This window comes from Vulpes lagopus, chromosome 5, assembly GCF_018345385.1.
Source record: "Vulpes lagopus strain Blue_001 chromosome 5, ASM1834538v1, whole genome shotgun sequence".
Lineage (NCBI taxonomy): Eukaryota > Metazoa > Chordata > Mammalia > Carnivora > Canidae > Vulpes > Vulpes lagopus.
Window position 1 is genome coordinate 38,644,033 of NC_054828.1, and position 22,371 is coordinate 38,666,403.

The following is a 22,371-nucleotide window of genomic DNA, read 5'->3' on the forward strand; positions in this document are numbered from 1 at the left end:
TAGGATTTTTGTTTGGGACTTTGTTTTTTGTTGTTTGTTGTTGTTGGTATCTTTTAGTCATTTTGTTTCAATTGTTTCCCTCATGTTAAATGAAAAACTTTTAAACCTGTAAGCATATGAGGAAGGAAGGAAGGAAGGAAGGAAGGAAGGAAGGAAGGAAGGAAGGAAGGAAGGAAGGAAACAGCACCAACTTCAATTTTCATTTAAAATTACCTGCAGGCAAAGCAATGCATGAATTCCATGTTTCTTAATGCTTTCTATTAAATGTATAAAAGACATAACAATAATCAAAACTTCTTTCTAAAAATCCTGAGTTTGCATTTTCACTCACTGGCAAGTCAGTTAAAGCGTAAACACCACAGGAAAACTTCCTCTATAAAGTTAAAGCTGGGAATGGATGGCTTGCCCGGGGAACTCTCTCAAATCCTTCCGTCATTTCTAATTTAACTGTAGGGTCTGGGTCTTTGTCACTGAGTGTAAGGCTGACAGCTCACCTTAGATTTCAATTTAGATGAATGTGCTTCTGTCCTGAGAAGTGTCCAGCCCCGGCCTCATGTACTGTTTGTGGCTGTTCCTGCATAGCCTTACAGCTGACTCTACAGAGAGCACCACAATCAAACCATCCACCCTCCTCTCAGGATGTCAATAATGGGGCCACTCGGACATTTGGAATCTAATTGCAAACTTCAGTTAGAGGCCAATAAAATTCTTTATCCACTAGATAGAAAAATAAAGGACTCGTTACATACAACTCGTTTGGTTGAGTTCACTATGGCTGCCCTCATAACCTGGAGTGAGAAATGACAGATGAAAGGGGTCAAGATTAGCAATCCTGCCTGGGTCGTGAGAAGCCTCCCATCGTCCAGGTCTTTATAACGGATGCATGCCCCACCTCCACTCTGGAAAGGTAATGCAAACACTAAACCAAGTTAGGCTTTCCTGTTAAACAGCCAACTGTCACACATGAGATGACAGCTCTTGTCTACACTGATGCATGTGTGGTCCTGGTGAAGACATGCTCTTTCAGAGGGCATGGGGACAAACTGTCTCCAGTATTCCCTATCTACCCCCACCTCCCTGCAACTACCTCCAGGATCCACTCCCCAAAACAGGGCTATAAACCAAATGGTTATTGGTATGATGTGGAGGACATTCTAGAACAAGATACAGGACATAAGACAAGGCTGAAATAAGAGTCAATGTGTAGGGGCACCTGGGTGGTTCAGTTGGTTAAGTGTCTCCCTTCAGCTCAGGTCATGATCTCAGGATCCTGGGATCTAGCCCTATATGGGGCTCCCTGCTGCCCCCTCTCATTCTCTCTCTCTCTCTCTCTCTCTCTCTCTCTCTTTCTCTCTCAATCTCACTTAAATAAATAAAATTTTTTAAAAAAATTCTTACCAAAAAAAAAAAAAAAAAGAAGTCAATGTGTAGATATCTAGTTATCTGCCACAAATGATAAAAACTGTTTCCTCTCTGCTGAGTAGAGCTGTAATACTAACTTTAAATTCTTTCATCATGCATTATCTCTGGATCTCTAATGTTCAGGGCTTGGAGATTTGTTTTGCTTTTCATTTGAAATACAAAGAAGCTCTATTGGCTGAAATAGTCATCTACTACTGACATCCCAATTTCCCCTCTATTATCAGCCAAAAAAGGTGTGCATGGGTGTGACAAGCAGAAAAAGTCTGCTGTTTGCTCTGCAGCCATCAAAAGGTTTTGGAACCAAGCTTAGAGGGAGGTTGGGGAACGAAGGAGGCCAATTGGTCTTCGTGTGAGAGGGAACTAGAGGAGGTAGTGCCCTTCAAAAGACACGAACTACAACATGAGAACATTCCCCCACTTATAAGGTGGGCCTTATTCTCCCTCTGCCTGTATCTCTGCCTCTCTCTCTCTCTCTGTGACTATCATAAATAAATAAAAAAAAAATTAAAAAAAAAAAAAAGGGATCCCTGGGTGGCGCAGCGGTTTGGCGCCTGCCTTTGGCCCAGGGCGCGATCCTGGAGACCCGGGATCGAATCCCACGTCAGGCTCCCGGTGCATGGAGCCTGCTTCTCCCTCTGCCTGTATCTCTGCCTCTCTCTCTCTCTCTGTGACTATCATAAATAAATAAAAAAAAAATTAAAAAAAAAAAAAAAATAAGGTGGGCCTTAGTGGTCCCTGCTGTGCTCCGAATCACAGTGAGAATAATGAGACAGCGGTCCTCTTCAGTGCTAACAGCCTGCTCCATGTGGTGCCTCATGGCAAAATGAGGGGGAAAACGGACGAGGGGGCACACTTGATTAGCTGCCTAAACAATATCTAGTCCTCCTTCTTGCTAATAAAGCTTCAGTTTTGGCTGAGATGAAAATATGTCCCATCTCAAGGGAATGAATTTCAACTGGTATAGAGCAATCATGACCACACCACTGCCCATTTAACCAGACATCCGTGCATAAAAGCCATGTGACCCAGTCCTTGTAATGACCTGCCGAGGAAAGTCAGGCAGGAGGAGCCTTTGAGGGAAGCTTTGCTTTCCTAGTAAAAGAGAAAGATCTGTTTGGCACTGTTTTTCTTCTCCTTTTCTTCCTGCCTTGAACATAGATGTGATGTCAGGAGCTGAGACATCTTGCTACCATGAAAAAACAAAGGCCAAGAGAATCAGGTGCCAGTGCAAAAGGGAAAAACTTAGCATGTCTGACTCCAGATCGCTTTTATTTCTCTTGCTGCTGTGACCTATAGCTTAGGACCTTCGGTTTAGCCCCGCATATAGCCATGTTACAGCTAAGATTTGCAAAAACTGCTTTTTCCCTGAAATCTACGTCGTCCGAGGAGATAAGGAAGTATGTACAGAAATGACTGTGCTACGTTGAAGACTTACAAGAACAACACGACCGGATTCCTGTACACAAAGATCAACTGACCAAGGACAAAGAAGTTGTACGACTTTCCTCGGATGTCTACAGACCCCAGTCTCTCCTGACTCCAACCCCCTCCAACCTCCCCCTCTTCCTGACATAAAGTAGAGGCTCAAATCTTAGGCTGGTGAAGCGGAAGAGCGAGGTTCTTGTCTCACGGAGTCAAGGAATGAATCTTGTGGACAAAGGAAAGTGAGTAAAGTGATAGAGCTTTATTAAGAGAGGGTACAGAAAAAGCTCTCAGGAGTGAGAAGGGTCCCAACAGGGTGAGGGCTCTTAGGGGTGGTCTTTTCTGAAGGCTAACCAGGGACCTTAAATCCTCTTAACATCTCTACTGATAGCACCATTATGAACTAGTGATAACTTTAATGGCTTACTTCCTTTTTAGGGTCTGGTAATTCTTTGTTGGTCACAAGTGTCCATTATCACAAGACCCCACCTCTGACACCTAGGGCAGGTGGTCTGGTGTGTTCCCTTATCTCTGGTTTCCTTATACCTCATTATTTTGAGGATTTCTGTGAACCTGATCCACAGCCCCCTACCTATCTCTCCCTACCTAGCTAGCCCCACCTGTCCTTACTGGGAGAGATGGTTCTTTGGGACTGGCTTGCCAAACAGTCACCTTCCTTACCCCAACATCTTGCTTTTCTACTTACTGGGCTGTCCTATGGTCAGCAGAATGAGCTTGGGCTCAGTCATACCAGTTCTAACATCACTGAGCCACTGAACTAACAATGCCAGCTTGTTACAGGAGAAAAAAAAAAAGCCTATAGTTGGGGTTTTTGTTGTTTACAGTAGAAATCAGACCTAAGTTAAAATATGTCCTTACCTTCTATTGCTTTGATAGAAGAATTTAGAATAAGGAGGATTCTCTTGAACAACACTGATGCTTAAAATGTCTTTGTGTTTATTTGGGATTCCCTTTATCATCCATTATTCATTCAGCTTCACCATTCGTATATACATCAAAGCCATCAAACTCTGTTCTGGCGAAGGACCAACTCAGAATGAGATGACAACACTGTGTCGCACTCACTGCTCAAAATTGTCTTAGTCAAAACAAAGAAAATCGACTTGGTTCATCTGCCTAGGTCTGCTCTGGGGACACAGACAGAAAAGGTTTCCGCAGCCAGTTAACGCCATGCTGTGGTGGGAGGCTCAGGTACAAAAGGGAAAAATTACTCCCAGTAAAAATAAAGATTCAAAGAGCTGGCCCCTAAGAAGTTAGATCTTAAAATCATGGTGTCACAATGAGAAAGTGTGTGCAAGAGTATTCTCTCACAGAAGGAAGAAAACTTTGCCGAACTGAATGAAAGGCTGATATCTTTCAACAATGGACAAACTCCAGGAAAGGCACTCAGACACCCAGGACCCAGTGATCAGCTATAGGCAAACAAATTGTTCACCCAGTTACACACAATTTTGCACCAACGGTAGACAACTATCAGCCATCAATTGGCCACACAACCTCGGCATCTCTGTAAGAGAGGTAGCAGAAGAGTGAGGCGCTGTGTGCTCTGAAAAACACTGCTAGCATATCAGTGCTCAGCAGGTATTTGTTTAATGAACATTTTCTGGCTTGGAAGGGAGAGAAAATCTCTAGCTTCTGCAAGGTGACCCTGGCCATAGTCAGGCTCATACAGAAGAAATACATAAGCAAGGAGAAATGACTGTTCGCACAGCCCGTGCGGGGATGGCCTGGATTACGATGAACACCCAGTGGAGGGCTGAAAGGAAGTCCCCTTGCTTTGTAAATCCAAGCCCCCTGGGCCAAATGGCTTACATGCAGCTTTCTTAGAAAACTGTCTTCTGAGAGCGCCAAACCACTGCCAGTCATCTGTAGATGGTTCATAAGATCTGAGGGGATTAAAATCATTCATATTAGAAAAGAAAGTGTTCTTTTAAAAATAATTCATATTCATATTCAGAAAAAGGGAGAAAACGATTGTGAATGCTCCAAAATTGATGGCTGGGCTTTGATAGGTGAGATAAGAAGTGAGATTCTGTCTCTAGGGAAGCTGACAGCAATAAAATGTGCTACCTTTGGGTGCTTACTGTGCACTGGCGCTTCACACAGAGTAGTTCACTCAATCCTCAAAATGCCATTGTGTGGCAATTATTATTATTGTTCCTCATTGTACAGTTCAGGAAATGGAGAGTTAGCAAGGTTGAGACTTTCTTAAGATCACACACTTAGGTGTTAAGGGGTGGGGTCTACTTTGAACCCAGACAGTCTAGTTCCAGAGTCTACACTACACCCCTGAAAATTTTCCCTGTTTTCCTACTAAATGCTCAGACTTATCTGGGCTTCCTGCAGGTTAATGTAGAGTTGGGTTCCCTGGTTGGAGAGTGGGCACTGGGCTGTGCTCTATGTTCAGGACAGAGAAGAAACCTCACTAAGCATCCAAGACACCATCTAACAAGAGAGCTGCTCAGGGCGCCAGTGCTCTTTCTTCCTCTCTATGCTTCCCTTCTCCCCAGTACACTACCTTCTAATACTGCTGTCTAAGGAAGCATATTCATTCTATCACACGTGCTTTCCTTGGTGTTTTAGATCCATCAGGAACTCTTCTGTGGCTTCCTGTCACCAAGTTATTCTATACCTTGACAGCAGGTCAGTCACAGGTGACATTATCTTGTTTCACATTTGTTGGCTTGTTTTTGTCTCCTCTTAATGGAATGTTAATTCTATGAGAGCAAGGAGCACTTCTGTTCTGGCCTAACACAGCACCTGACACACAATTGCTGCTTAATATGTATTTGGTGGATGAATGAACGAACGAATGAACGAATGAATGAATGAAGAAAGGAATCACAGAAAACAGAGAAGGTGTATACTATGTCTAACCAATTCAGGGTTGCACACATAGTAGAAACTTCCTTCTTTAGCATTGTGATCATCATAAAAAAATTATAGTTTAAGTTGCCTATTAAGTGCCAACACTATTGGACATTTTACAAATGTTATCTAATTTAATCTTCTACAGCCACATCACAGATGTCATTCCTGCCTTACAGATGAGGAAACAGAGGCTTAGAGAAGTTATTTGCCAAAGGTTTCCAACTGCCATTGGGATGGGGCTTAAAATTCTTAATATGGTTTATAATTCCAACCTCATCTTTTTTCTTGGCTCAGTCTCCAATCTGACACTGCATTCTCTATCAGTTAGAAAAGTGTTATAAGTAGCTTAAACAGAATGTATTGTTTTCCCCTAAGAAGTTTGTAGTTGAGAAATATAGAGCTGCTACAATGGCTTCATGATGTCAGCAAGAATCCAAGGTCCTTCTATATTTCCTCTCCACACTGTTTTGGCACACTGTGTTGTTATTTCATGGTCACAAAATGGTACCTGTTCCTGTAAACATCCTATCAGCACTCAAAACGTGGAGGAGGAGGAATGGCAAAAGTCTGTACCCGCCAAGTTCCCCTCCTTAATCATGAGAAACAAAACCTTCCCGGAATCCTTCCAGCAAACTATGCTAATATCTCAGTGTCCAGAGCTGTATCACATGGCCATCATTATACACGAGGGGCCTCTCTGGGGCACCTGGCTGGCTCAGTCCATAGGGCATGAGACTCTTGATCTCAGGGTTATGAGTTCAAGCCCCAATTGGGTGTAGCACTTACTTAAAAAGAGAGAGACAGATAGAGGGAGAGAGAAAAAAGAGAGAGAGAAGCCTATGTGATGGAAGGTGGAAAGAATAAAAGAAGATAGAAATGGTTCTCAGGTCTGTCAACCAGCAACATCTGCCACTCAATCCTCCAGAGCTACTTTCAGGTGCACAACATGTCAATGCTCATTCTTATTTCCAGATCCTTGTTCTCTCTTTGGCTAAATGTAAAAGTTTCCTCTTCTCTGAAATCTTCCTGACTTGGATATCCCCCACCACTGAGGGTAGGTAACAGCCCTCTTGTTTGTTCTCTTAGCACCTGAGACTTACCTGACTCTTCTTGTCTGTATTCTCCACTGGACCAAAGTCTTTGAAGGTGGGGTGACATCTTCATCACTATGTTCCTGGCATCAATCACAATGTCGGGCATAATAAGCCTTTATTGAATGAAGGAAATGACAAAACAAGGAATCAAACTCAGATCAATCTAATTCCAAAGTCCGTGCTCCATTCACCATAAACCACTGACTTCTGGGAATAAAACAATATTTTTAAAAATCCACAGAAAACCAAAAAAAAGAAATCCACAGAAAACATTCCAACCACCCCTCAGAGACACCTCAGAGTTGTATTGTCATCGTCATCATCATCCTCATCACACTTCTCACTTGCTCTCTAATCAAGGACCAGAAACATCTAGAATCACCAGAACCTCAGCAGGAAGTAAACAGCCTGAAAAATAGCCAACCAGGGTGCCTGGGCCCTAGTCTCCATGAAAACTGAAAGTTAAATCTACTAAGGAAAATATTTCCAAATAAGCAGGATGCTCCAGCTACTTAATTGTGGCTCCCGTACTAAATGGCATTTGCTTTTCATTTTTCCATATGTGTTTAGTATTTACAGACCATAGCTCACATTCTGTGATTTTTCTTTAAAAAAATTGAGTTCAAAATGCATCGTGATGGTTCAAAGGTAATTGTTTATTCAGATAACAACCAGAGCTTTCAAGCAGACAAGGTCCTGGAGAGATAGCTGAGAAAAATGTCATGCTTACCCTATGCAGTATTGCTAGAAATAGAGAAACTACTTGTCATCTGCCAGCTAGATGCCATTCCTCCACCTACTCTTTGGACCCTTGTGAGAAACAAACTAATACCACTGCTCTGGCCATCACAGTCACAGAAATAATTATCTTCATCTGGGGGGACGCCTGGTTGGCTCAGTGGTTGAGCATCTGCCTTCAGCTCAAGATGTGATCCCGGACTCCCGGGATCGAGTCCTGCATCGGGCTCCTGCATGGAGCCTGGTTCTCCTCCCTCTGCCTGTGTCTCTGCCTTCCTCTCTCTGTGTCTCTCATGAATAAATAAATAAAATCTTTTAAAAAAAATTATCTTCACCTGGGAACACAGTCTAATTTTCTTTGGCATTTTAATTTGGTCAAGATAGGCCACTTCCTCTCCCCTTTATTTCACACTCCCTCTCCCCAGCCCAGACCTCATACATGTGACATGAGTCATCTGCATTTGTTTCAGCATATTTTCAATGGAAAGTAATCTTAATTACTGTAGTGATTTTAAACATGTACACAAATATACTATGATATACCTCCTTTTAATAGGTGAAGCCCAAGGGAGCCTGGATGGTTCAGTTGTTTAAGCAGCCAATAGATTTCAGCTCATGTCATGATCTCAGGATCATAGGTTGGAGCCCCAGTTAGGTTCCATGCCCCGTGGGCAGTCTGCTTGGAATTCTTTTTCTCCCTCTCCCTCTGCCCCTCCCCCCACTCACAATACATCCTCTCCCTCTCTCTCAAATAAATAAATAAATCTTTTTTTAAAAAGATGAAGCCCAATTCCCTTCTCTTTGAATGTGGGCTACACCTAGTGACTCACTTCTGACAAACAATAAAATGGCAATAATGATGGCATATGACTGAGAGGTGAGGTCATGAAAGATACTGCATTTTCAGTCTTTACCTCCTCCTCCTCCTTCATGTTCCTCTTCTCTCTCTCATCCTCTCTCTCCCTCTCTCATTACTCACTCTGAGAGAAGTGTCCACGAAGACACTCAAGACACCCTATAAAGAGACAGACCCACACGACACGAACTGAGCCTCCTGCCAACCACAGCATGTAAGCAAGCTCAGAAACCACGGAGTCCAGCCTTGGTGAGGGCTCAGGGCAATGCAGCCTCATGAGATACCAGAGCCAGAACCATCCAGCCAAACTACTCCCAAATTCCTGATCACAGAAATTGCAAGATAAAAAATGTTTGTTGTTCTAAACCACTAATCTGGGAAGTAACATAATACATAGGAATGACAACTAATACAGCTACGTTAAAGAAATATTTTATGCAATTAAAATAGCACCAGTACTTCATCCTCCTAACATGGTGTCCATCTTGAGATATTATCTTCCAAATAGAATGCTTTCTGTAACTGTTATCATAATGTAAATACAATTCTGATTTCCATGCGTTCTCATGTTTTGTCATAAACACTTCCCTTGCTGTTACAATATCTTCATAGTTAACATTTAAAATGTTTGAATACTATTTTACCATAATTTATTAAACCATTTCCGAATATTACACATTTTGGTGGTTTCTGTTTTTTTCTTCTAGAGCTTTTACTGCAGTGAATATCTTTAAATGTATAACTTCTTGCTTGTGTGGATTTATTTGGTTAGAATAAGCATTCTGTGTTTGACTTGCTGATAAAGAGAGTATAAACATCTTTGTGGCTTTCATTACATACTAGCCTATTGACTTCTACAAAAGGATATATCAATTTATCAGCAATGAATAAGTGTAATATTACCGTAATTGTATTATAATCTTTCAAAGTTTCCCTAGAAATACAAAATTGCATCTCAAGTTTGCTTTCATTTTAATTTCTTTGATCCTGATGTGCTTTGTATGGTTGTTTATGTGTTTAATTACTATTTGTTTCCCTCTTGTAAGTTACCTTTTCCTGTAGTCTATGTTTATTCTAATTTAAAGTACTTTTTCTCATAAATTTGAATGTAAAATTATAGATTAGAAATATTAACCTTCGTAACCTTTCATTAGAATGTTTTTCCAGCCAGTTGTCCATTTTTATTAGTTTACTTTTTCATTATACAAAAATCCATAAATATATCAATATGTTTATGTGATTTTTTTTCTATTGCTTTCTATGGCTGCAGAGCTAAGAGAGCTCAATTCCTCCTCTGATATTTTCTTCTAGTTTCTCTAAAATTTATGAAGAGGTGTTTTGTTTTATTTGTTGTATTTACCTCAAATCTATCTGGCTTGTTTTGGTGTATACTGTGAAATGCAGGGTATTTCTTTTTTTAAGATTTTATTTATTTGAGAGAGATTGCTCACACTCACACAAGCAGGAGGGAGGGGCAGAGGAAGGAGCAGACTTCTTGCTGATCAGAGAGCCTCATAGGGGCTCAATCCCAGGATCCCAGGATCCTGACCTGAGCTGAAGGCAGACACTTAACAGACTGACCCACCCAAGTGCCCCAGAATGCAGGGCATTTTTAAAAATTGTTCTTCTGCTTATTCATTTTTTATTAAAAAGAGTTTAGAGTAGGTTGGCTTTAACATTTTTACAATGTTCCTAGGGCTCACTGGAGATCACTGAAGTGTCCTACCAAAATGGTAGGGAAGGACAAACCTGGGACGGGAGCTGTTGATTGAGATTTCTTGCCTTTTTAATTTATACTGATAGAGAAACAAGTGCTTCTGAAGGACTGGGCTCCTCCCCAGCCCCAGGTGGTGATCATGATTAGCTCAAACCAAGTATTTCCATTTTCTGATGTTTTAGGCTTGGGCTTATCTTACCATGTTGACCAATGATATGAGAGGGGAAAATCCCGGGGGGCTTCTAGGAATAGTTTTTCTCACAGAACAAAAAGAAGAAAAGTCTATGGGAAGAGAGATTCCTCTTGTGCCATCAAAGTTGCCACCTGCCTATAATGCCTGGAACCTGGCAGTCACCTTGCAACCCTGAGAGGGCAAGTCAGAATACAAGTGCTGGAGATGACAGAGCAAATGCTAGACATGGATCCGAGATGATGTTGAGGCACAGAATTAATCAACTCCAGAATTGCTCTACCCAAGAACATGTTCTATGTGAGAATAGATATTCCAATTTAAGCCACTTTTAAGTGTCCTTTCTGTTCTCTTCAGCTGAAGCTATCCTAGATTTTTTAACCTCTGATATTTTTCCCCTCACACATTTATTTCTCTCATACCGTTTCAAAATTATTTTACAGGTTTTTGAACTGGATTCCTGAATCGTGGAAGAGGTCAAAAGCAGCAGTCTAAGAGAGGATACTCTGTAAACCTCCCTGGTAGCAGCAACATCAGTCTTCTCTGCTCCAAGAGCTTGTGAACTTTTCTCTCCCATATTCCAAATGCCTTTGTGGTCAAGGCTCTTTTCTCAGTTACAAATACAGAACTGTAAGTATTTACAGCCTTCAAGAGGATGAGTTGCAGTAAATGCCAAGTCCCATTTCCCACTGTCATTAAATGCAAATTTCTCAACACCTTTTTATCTGTAACAATACAAAGAAAACTGAACACTCTACTGACAAGATTTTGATAGTAAGAGCCCCAATCTGCCAGGTTCTACTGATCCTGCCAAGGAGAAACAAGGGTTGGTCCTATTAACAACCATTTGAGTAATGATTCCAAATAACCTGAGGTTAAATGAAAAGTTCAAATAAATCAGATGTTTGGTCTACACCAGTGTTTTTCACACTGAGCTCCACCAATCCCTGGTAGGATTGAACCCTACCAATCCCTCAGGACATGGTAGGAGCCTTCCAGCCAGCAGAGCTCAGTTCTGGCCCTCTTTTCAAATGGCAAGTTCTACTTTTATCTGTATTACATATATATTGGTCTTGTACAGAATATTCCATTTAAATAAAAAGGTGCTTTTTTTTTTTTAAGTTTAAAACACTGGTCAGCACTCAATGTTTGGAGTCCTGCAGACGTTTGCAGTCAAGCAAAATAAGTAGTCAGATCATTAAAGAAGAAAAAGAGAGATAGAAGATACCATCTCTAGCTTCTTGTTATTTTTTTTTCTTCTGTTGAGTGTAGGAACTTAACGACAGATCAACATACATGTGTATTTTCCGTATAAGAATTGAAAAAAATGAGGCTTTCCAAATTGAATCCTTGCTCTGTATCCTGTCTTGATGTGTGTTGGAGGCAGATGGACAGTAAAGGCGGGGATTGGGGGGAGTGGGTTCTCATGATTCCATTATAATAGAATAATCTGACAGCACAAATTACTGGCATAGCTTTAGCCATATTGGCACACACAGGCTATTTCTATTGATCCCTAAACTTAAAGAGTCCATGACCTCATCCAAAGTATGCTTTTTAATAATTTACCCCATTTAAAGACCCATTAAAATGTCAGAACTATCATAAAGCTTGTAAACACTTAGTTAGCTCTAATGTCTTCAAAATAATAATGCATTATTGATGGAACCTTGATTCACAATCACTTTCTTCCCATTTGACAAAGCCAACACAGCACATGCTTTCCCCACATCCCACCACATGTTCCTCCCTCTTCAGCAACAATGCTTTATTCCTAAAGCCCTCCTAGTTCTTCAAAAATGAGTTCTTTGGATTCCTTTCTTGTTCCAAGCCAAGAAGACTGACTTACAGGCTGGTTTACATCAATGAAGAAACTAGCATACAGACAGGATGATCAAGTTGCCCAGATAAGCCACCAACTAGACCATGCAAAAGTAAGAGGGGCTAGACAATGAGAAACCCATTGCAGGCTGAAATATTTGCTTCTTTGCATATACAAGGCTTTCTCCTGTACAAATTTCTGGGACAGTTTAAGCATGCAAGCTTGATTTCAGGGTCCTTTTCAGTGAGACATGAGCACAAAAAATAGTAGTAACTTGAGTGTCTCAAAACAGGGTAGTGAAAAAAATTCTCCAAAGTTTGGCATTCTTCTAAAAATAGGGTTGCCAAATAAAATGCAGGATTTAAAATGAAGTTCAGACAAACAATAATTTTTAAGAAAAATGTATCTAAAATATTGCATAGGACATACTTACACTAAAAATTTGCCATTTATCTAAAATTGAAACTTGACTTGGCATTTTGCATGTTTATTTGATCTGGCAACCAAATCTTAATGCCTCATCTAACCTGATAGATTAGGTGCCTAAATACTGATACTAGCTTGGTAGTCCTCAATCCAAGCTATACATTAGAATTATCTGTGGTTTCCTGAGCCTACCCTCCAGAGCAGCTAAATCAGAGTCCCTGGATTGGGGCCCAGACATTCTTTCAGGTTCCCTGGGGGATTCTTTATTATTTAGTCATGAGAGACACAGAGAGAGGTAGAGACATAGCCAGAGGGAGAAGCAGGCTCCCTGTGGAAACCTAACGTGGGACTCCATCCCAGGACCCTGGGGATCATGACCTGAGCTGAAGGCAGACACTGAACCACTGAGTCACCCAGGTGCCCCTTCCTGGGGTGTTCTAATGGACAACCAGATTTCAGAACCTCTAAGCTACAGGATTGTAATGACTCGGTATAAAATCTCAGAAAGGCATACCTGAGGCATATCAGGGATGTCCCAGGATCAACTGGCAGGGAAATACATGTATTCTTAAAGCATAAGCATATTCAACATTTTAATATAACTTAATTGAAAAATAAAAACTACTCAAAAAACCATCACAAAATACCATCCAAAATAAGGTGAATGGAATGATTTAGACCTAGAAGGCTAAAAGAGATAACAAAGCATAGGCCCTGGAACCTGGCCACATCATAGGTGGACAAGAGGACCTGGGGTGGGAAACACCAGGTGGGAGTTAGTGGAGGCACAGGTGTCCTCAGTCCAGAGCTCAGGAAGGCAGACAAGAAGAAGTAGGACCTCAGGCCAAGAAACAGAGACACCAGCCAGGCAGCAGCTGATGCAGAGTGGATCAAGGATTCCCACCAACCATAGAACTTTTGAGGGCATCGATCCCAGCACCTGGCTGACCCAGGGTTCACAAGTGATACAGGGATGAGTGTTTGGCTTGAATGGGGAAACAGGAAAGAGAAGAGGGCAACTGCCAAAGTCACCTATGTGAGGGCAGTGCCAGCTGAACTGCACCTACAGTGATCTGAAATGTTTAGCACTTAAAAGGCACAGCATTCAGTCCTATGCACTTTTTTTAAGTTTTTTTTTTTTTTTAATAATCTCTACACCCAGCATGGGACTTGAACTCACAACCCTGAGATCAAGAGTCTCATGCTCCACCAGTTGAGCCAGCCAGGCACCCCAATAATGCATACTTTAAGCAACTTGGTTGATGCTTCTCAACTTCAAAGTTCTCTTCTGAAAAATGGGGAGACTATAGCCTTCTTTAGAGGGATGTGTAGGCAGCACTTTAAATCGGGAGATACATGTAGAAAGGATGGAAAGTGATATACAGAGATCTTCACTGGAGCCCATCATTTTCCTGACATGGGCCCTTGTCCTGCTACATTCCAGGCCTCCCTTGCTCCTCTTGGAGACTCCTCTGTGCTCTCACTCTCGTAGGTGACTTGCTTACAGGAGAGGGGGGATCCAGTGCCTGTCCCAGCCCCCTGCAGCATAGATGCTCAAGGAATGCTTGCCACTCTACTTTGACTAAGAAATCTCAACAGATGTTCCTCCTTCCAAAACATCTTTTGGTATTCCAAACACTGTATTTTTTTTTCATTTTTCTCTTCTATTTACATCAATTTAAGCTTTGTATTTATTAGCTGTGTGACTTTGGACACATGATTTAACTTTTCAAAACCTCGGCGCACACATCCTTTAAAATGGGAGCATTCGTGTTATCTACTTTACAGATTTGTTGTGAGAATTTATTGAGATGATACACGAAACTTTTCAGCCCAGTACCTGATATATTAAAAGTACTTAAAAATGTTCAGTTACTATGAGAATGATCACCACTCAATTCAGCCATTGCCCCAGCAAAGTTCTTGACTCAGACATATACATTCTGTGTCTACCACTAATCCAAGTACCTGAAACCAATTGGCACTAAATGCTACAGCCCCACAGCAGAGGCTGGGCATTTCAAAGTTATCCACTGCCTCAGGAATCATGAAAAGAAACTACAAATATCCCCTAGCTCTCACTGACTACATTATAATAAAAGTTCTTCTGCATTTGCTATATCTCCCTTGGCCTCTATTTCCTATCCTAGGTTTATATTTTACTGAGATTTCCATTCTCCTAATAAAATAACATCATGCTTTTTATGATCTTCTCTATGCAAAAAGCCTTAAACCATCCCATTCCCCCCCACCCCCAATGGCATAAAAGTAAACCTTAAGCCATATGGCACAGGAATTAAAGTCAGCATATTGTTGTATTGTATAATTCGCCATCAGTATGAATGATTTCCCAGTGACATGATTGTATTAACCCACTCTGGTATGCAATGGTTCATCAGAGTTCTAAGTCCTTTTTTGCAGCCCAGGCAGCTGTCTTTCAAATGGAGCTCAGCTGAATTTCACTGCACAGACATGTTATGTTTCCAGCACCACCCCCAGCCTTGCCAGCTGCCTTGAAGCTGACTGTTCCAGACCACACATGGGCCTTCTGGCGTTTACCAAAGAATGCCGCAACTCCATATCTGCAAGATCCCATCACAATTTATGGAGGTAAACAATCCATCACCATTAAAGACATCTGACCTTGTCGCTCAGATGATACGAGAGAATTTTGATTCAGGGACCCAGCTTCCTAATTTGTTAATTTGAAACTTTGAGGATTGGTGAATGGGATTCACAAGAGACTGGAATTTCCTTCAATTAATGAGGAGGATGTGAATTTCCCTTCCTTTCAAGGAGGCAACTTAGAACTTAACATGCATGTTGACATATGGTCAACACCTACCTAGATAACTTTATGTGTATGTAAAATACATCACTATGTATGCTCCATACATTGGAGCACTTTCATGTCCCCAGTCTTAACAGTCTGTCTTAATATCCAAATAAAATGACTCAAATAACCATAGTAGAGAGAAAGAAGAGCAGCCCCTGACGTCCAGGAGTGGGCCTGGCACACACAGCAAGGCCTAGAGGTCCTTATACCAAGCATAAACAATTTCATAGACTATGACTAGCAGGCCACTCTGCAGTCATGATGGATCAAGACAAAAACAAGACCACTCTGTATCTGTGAACATTGCCCAACCTACAAAATTCCAAAACATCCTCCCCACTCCCAACACCCACCCCATCCCGGCCTTGCCATTGGGTAATATGGGTAGCTGCTGTTTCTTTGCCAGTTACACGTTGGGCCTCACTCTAGTCTGCCCTCTCTATAGTTAAGATGGCTATGATGCCCATCACAGCATCACCCTGTCTCCTGACAGCATCCGGTCAGAGCAAAGCTCCACTCCCTCAAACCCCCGCCTCAAATCACTGACACAAGCCCGAATCCTGTGCTTCTGAACACCCTCTCACTGCAATGCCAGATGTTCCAACACACGATAGCCTCAACTTGTTCAACCATGTGTGTGTTCCTGGTGGTGTTTAGCTAGAAGATGCCAACACCACAAAATATCAGTACTTACCCTTCCTGCCTTTTCAAAGGTCACCTTCCCCCAATGTTTTTAAAGGAGGAGGTTTATGTAGCATCTACACATGGCTCCATCTTGCTTCACAGCTGCTCTCTGGACCCTATCGGGCACTCTTAGCGCCACCATAGGAGTTCTGGGACCACCATCTTTTACCTTCTTTCCGAAGAATATAATAAACACAAAACTGTGAGCAAAGTAAGTATCTATGGAAGGATTTGTAAGTAATGGAGCACAGCATAGAGCACGTAACTTAAAACTGACTAATGAGCATCCACATGCAAAAGTTTCTCAGGTACTCCTTTCACACCTCCTCCCATGGCCACCCTCCTCCAGCCCACCTCTTAAGGCATTTCTACCCGATTCTCTTTGCTTCTCTACCTCCAGAGTTCCAGCGTTGGTTACATGTTTTCTGTCCTTCCATCCATCTCTCCTTCTGTCTTCTGTGTGCGTCATCACCCTCCAGCAACCTCTCCCATATTCTTCCCTCAACTATTTGCAGAGACTCCAAACCCTGAGCTCAACCATAAAAAAGGAGTAGGAGAGTGATAGTGGTGGTGGTAACCCTATTACGCATGTCAGTTTTCTGTCCTGGATGCCCTATACTAAGCAGACGATGTAGCAGTTGAGATGGAGTTGGGCAGAGGGGTAAACAGAAGAATCACAAAATTCTGCTCTAATTCTATGAAACTGGTTTTCCAATTTTCTTGGTTGAGAATCTCAATGAGAAATATATTTACATTGTAACCCAGTACATACAAACATACAAACATGATAGATAGTAGGTAAATAGGGATACAGAAATATTGCAATCTCACTAAAATACTGATATTTCCTTTTTTTATTCCACTTCATTTTTTAATGAAAAAACTTGCACTCGGCTACAACCTGTTACATTGATTTCATGACCCACTAAGGGATCTCACTTTAGTTTGTGCACTCTCCTAAAGTGATTAACATCTAAAAATGACAAAACTTTCTTCCACCACAGGTAGAGAGATACATCTTATACTGACACACCACACATACCCACCTGAGGCATCATCATGCTGGTTCCTGAGCTAGAGAAAGGAAAAAAGTCAATGGACTCTTCTTCACTCTGGGTTTCATAGGCAGCATGAACTCATTTGACTATAGCGAGTCCCAAAATAGAGCATCAGTTCCCACAGTGACCAGTTCACGTGAAGGAGCTCCTTTCAGGTGGAGGGACTTGAAGCTCAGCCAAAGGTGGAGCAAGCAAGCCAAGGACCAGATCAGAGGCAACTCAGAATGTGACTGCAGTGGCCTCTAGGGACAGAAGCCAGAATCCAGTGGCCCAAGAAATACATAGGAACGGAAGGTTGAAGAATGCAGTTAGACATGTGAACAATGAGACCAACATCACAAATAGATCACCCTAGGGAGTCAGTGTCTACATAGAGGAAGAAAGGTGGTTGATGCCAAATGTAGAGGGAAGCGTGGCCTCAGGAACAGAACCTGGCTCGGGAGAAAGGGGTGGGAACTGCACAGGTAAAGCGCTCCTGGGGGAAATGTATGCAGCTCCATTTGAATTGCAATTCATTTGGATTTGAGACAGCATCCCATTTTGGCTAGCTACTCTTCAGTACCTTTACTCCTAGGACATACATCTTCTCAAACAGGGGTTTTTGAAGTGTGCATTCATTATCTTTCCCTGAAGTTAAATTTATTTTCACTGATTTTTAAGCTCAAGACAGCCTGGCTGGTATGTTTATACCGCGGCGTTTATTTTCAGAGGTAGAGCTGCAATAAATGAAAAATATTTTCCCTTCAGTAGAACGGGAAATATTACACTTAGATATTTATAACTATGACTGGTTATTTTTTAAAACACAAAGTCAAAAATATTATAATTATTATACATGGCTGGCAATAATTTTCCAAGTGTGTCTAGTATAAAGACCGAAAGTAATATTCACGACATGAACTATACTTCAAACTGAATATAGAATAAAAATGGATTTAAATAACCAGAGCGAACTGCATATCTAAGTAGTCCATGCAAATCAGTTTAACTCTTTTATGCTAGAGTTACAATGCTGGGAAATCACCATAATAAAAGTAATAAACTATTATTTTTTTTAGTACATATTTTATTCCAAGTGATATGGTGGGTGTTTTAGATGCATTCTCTTATTTAATACTCATGATAACCCTTGAAGTAGGTGTCATTAACCCTATCTTGTAGGTGGGAAAACCAAAGCACAGAAAGATCAAGTTATCTACCCAAGATCAACACAGTTAGTAAGTGGCCAAATAGGACAGAGACCTGTATTGCCTGGCACAAGTCTGTATTTGTTTCATGTCATGTCCCAGTGTTCTTCCTTCACTGAGGATAGGAGATGGCTAAGGATGGCTCTCCTTCATCACATCCTGCCCAGAATCCTCAGCAGCAACCAGGCACCCCTTGATAAGGGAGCAAAATAGTTACTTGAAATGGGCCAGAAAAGTATTATATTATTCTACCAAGAAGACACTTTGTGTTGCAAAGCTCTGTTTCAATATTGAACTCCAATTTTAATGAGCTAGTAATTCGTGTGTTTCCTTGGATTTGGAACCTGTATACATTTTTTTAAAGATTTTATTTATTTATTCATGAGAGACACAGAGAGCGAGCGAGAGGCAGAGACACAGGCAGAGGGAGAAGCAGGCTCCATGCAGGGAGCCTGATGTGGGACTCGATCCCGGGACTCCAGGATCATGCCCTAGGCCGAAGGCAGGCACTAAACCGCTGAACCACCCAGGGATCCCCTATATACATTTTTTAATGGACACTTTCCTCTCTCAGAAGTAGCTTTCTCTAGTGTTTTGCCATAATTATATGACACATGAACTAATCACAATTTCTTATAGGATTTGTAAGAGTATAAAATTTTAATTGGTGGGGAGGAGAGAAACAAAGTAGAGACCAGCCTTCTCAGTGTAACACAAATGGAACAATACACACTCATGAAGGGAATTTTGATGATACAATAATTTTTATTAGTTTGATACGCTGACTGAGAAAAGAAATAGCATGCATTTTTTAAAAGTGACTTTTACGGAAGAATAATTTGTTTGCATAAAATATGATTACTTACCCTCATAAATGTTTATTTGAATATATTGCACTATAACTAAAGCCAACTGCATCAGCCACAGCAGGGAAACCCAATTCTGAATTGCAAAACAAACCAAAGGTGTGACTTGGAGCACATCAGCATCCCATGCTGACTCGAGGAAATTTTGGCAGTTAAAATTCTGCTGATCTTCCAGGATGAGAGGATTTAATGAGGCCAAATCTTTTAGAAACGGGTGGGGGAAAAATAACTACAATTCAGACTGGAGCCTACCCCTTCCAAATAGAACAGTACCCAGAAAAGGCTGGTCAGCACCTTTCTCAGGTTCACCTGAGTTTCCAACCCATTGTCCCCACTAGAATCTCACCTGGCAACCACAGGCCAACTCCAGTTTCAGATGCATTTTTTTATAGGTGTGCATTCAAATAAATGTGGGAAGATTTAGAAAATGGTTATGTGGGCTGTGCTCCCCAAAGTCAACCTGTCTCCACCATTTCTATTCTTCGACTTCTGCCTTCATTCATTTACCTTTCCAGCCCCATGAGCCCTGGGAACTCCTGAACTATGACATAATTTCATTAAAAGGAGTCATGAGGGGAACCTGGGTGGCTCAGTAGGTTAAGCACCTGGCTCCTGATTTGGGCTCTAGCTGAGTCATGATCTCAAGGTCGTGGGGTCGAGCTCCATGTCAGGCTCCATGTGCTCAGCATGGAGCCTACTTAAGATTCTCTCTCTCCCTCTCCCTCTGCCCACTCTGTGCACCCTCCTCACCCCCTACCACCACTCATGGGCTTGTGCTCCCTAATAGATAGATAGATAGATAGATAGATAGATAGATAGATAGATAGATGATAGATAGAAGTCTTTTAAAAATGTTACTTATGAAATATTACTCTCATCAAGTTGAAAATTGGAAGGTCTTCAAGGACAGGGGTTCAAGTTGTCTCCATCCAGAAGGGGAGTGCATAAAGGAGTAGAGAAAGGACTCATCCTTGACAAACACTAATTTTCTCATCTAAGGCTACCAAGACATCACAGTGAGTCAGAGATAAAGGGAGCCCCAAGACTTACTATCCCCATTTCCTAGGGCCCAGCTCTTCCAAAGATCCTAAAACTATCTCTACTCCTAACACACTGGAAGCTCTATAAGCATTTACTGATGAAGGATACAGAGATGAGTAAGGAAGGTCATGGAGGAAGTACAGAAGGATAGGCAAGGTTTCATGAGTCAGACTAGGACATCTTGAAATCATACAACTGTGCAAAAACAAAACAAAAAACCAACCACGCTTTATTTTTGTAGTGATGATTCTTCATAATTCCATAATTTCTTTACTCTGCATTACCAAAGAAACCCTCTTTATTTTTTCTTAAATTTCATTTATTTATTCTTGAGAGACAGAGGAGGGGGAGAGGCAGAGACGAGGGAGAAGCAGACTCCCCACTGAGCAATGAGCCAGATGCAGGGCTCCATCCCACTCAACTGACTGAGCCACCCAGGTCCCCCCTGAAAATCCTCTTTAATATTGTGATTTCCTTTCTGTTTTTACTTTTATTTACATTTATTTTATGCAGAATTTACTCCCAAGGCCAAAGTTTTTGTTTCTTCAGTTTCTTCTGGGATATTTTCTTCTTTTTTTTTCTCTCAACTTCCTTTCCTTGTTAGGAATAATCTGCCCCTTTTAAGTAAGGATCATCTCAGGGAGGCAGGGAGAGCTCATGTATAGGTGAATCCAACCATGAGTCCTACAAGTTCTATGCTGCATCTTAGAAGCTTTGTTCACCAGGATGAGCTCAATGACCAGAGAATCTATATCTAAACCCTTAAGTCCAGCATTATTCCCTGCATTTTTAAGCATGTGCAGTCAAAACCCAGCACTCTATTTGGGCCCCTGACCCTGCATGCAGCCCTGCTGTTTATAGTGGTAGCCCCTACCTACCAGCTCCACCACTGTAGTAACGGAATGCCACACATTGCTTCTGCAAAGTGACATCCTTCAGATACTTGGTGGCTTTTACGCTATCCCACCAATATAGCCCAGGCAGTTTCACATGTGTTCTTAAAGTGAACATGAAGATCTGAACCTCTTGATTTGCATGACCTTGTAGTGTTTTCTGAGTTGAGTGAGTAGCAAAACATTGTGAGAGATCACCTCAGGCCGCTTACAGGAAGAAGTGATTTTTAAGTAAACAGGAAAGCATGATTTCTGATGTCACCTTATTACTTTTCTGTTTAACCCTGTCATACTAAAAACAACATAAAATAGGGAAAGGGGATGGAAATGAAAAAATAGACACAATGACCCTCCCAAAGTGCCAAGCATGTGTGTTATGACACGAGATCCTCATCACTCTTCAATTTAGAGATCAGGAAACAGTAGTTAAATTGGCCAGGGTCACAGAGCAGGTAATGAAGTAGCTGGCCCATGCTTGACCTTTCAGAACCGCTGGACAATTACCATTTAGACTCACTGCTTCTTTTTTTTTTTTTTTTTTTTTTTTTTTCGGATTATATTGCATGGATTCGGAATATATTGCTAAGGGTGAAATTAAAACACCACATATTTACTGTGACATTTTCATTCACCCTGACAATTTCTGTTTCCCCTTACTTAGGTAGGGCCTAGTTAGAGTTCCACAGTTCACCAAGAGCCACTATTTTAAATCTAATTCCCAAAGCTGTTTCTTTAGAATGCAATTGCAGAAAACAGAAGGGGCAGATGTTAGTATTAATGCCACCACATTGAAACAGTTTCTGGAAATGTCGCCTGAAAGAGAACTCGCTCTAACTACTGATGGCTCTCTCGGTTCTCTTACTGCCTTTGCCTATAGAGGAACCTATGACAGGTAAACCACTGGGGCCTCCTCCCGCAGAGGGCTCCTCACCCAGCAGTTGCCTGTTCCATCCGGTGCACTAGCAAACAGCCCTGATAGAAGGGCCCCATAACCGTATTTCTAGACACCAGGTTATGACTGTGTCCACCATAGGAAGTTAGTTTTGTGTTTTTAAAAAATCATCACACAAGCATCCTCACAGCATGAAACCTGAGAAAGAGGGGTAAATGCCTCCCATGGTTGTGTCAGGAGGAAAGTGAACGACAAAATGGCGAATATTTTATTTCCACATTATTTCCCTAAGCCCCCTTGTTGTCCAGACCTTTCCGTCCTTTTAAACCACAGGT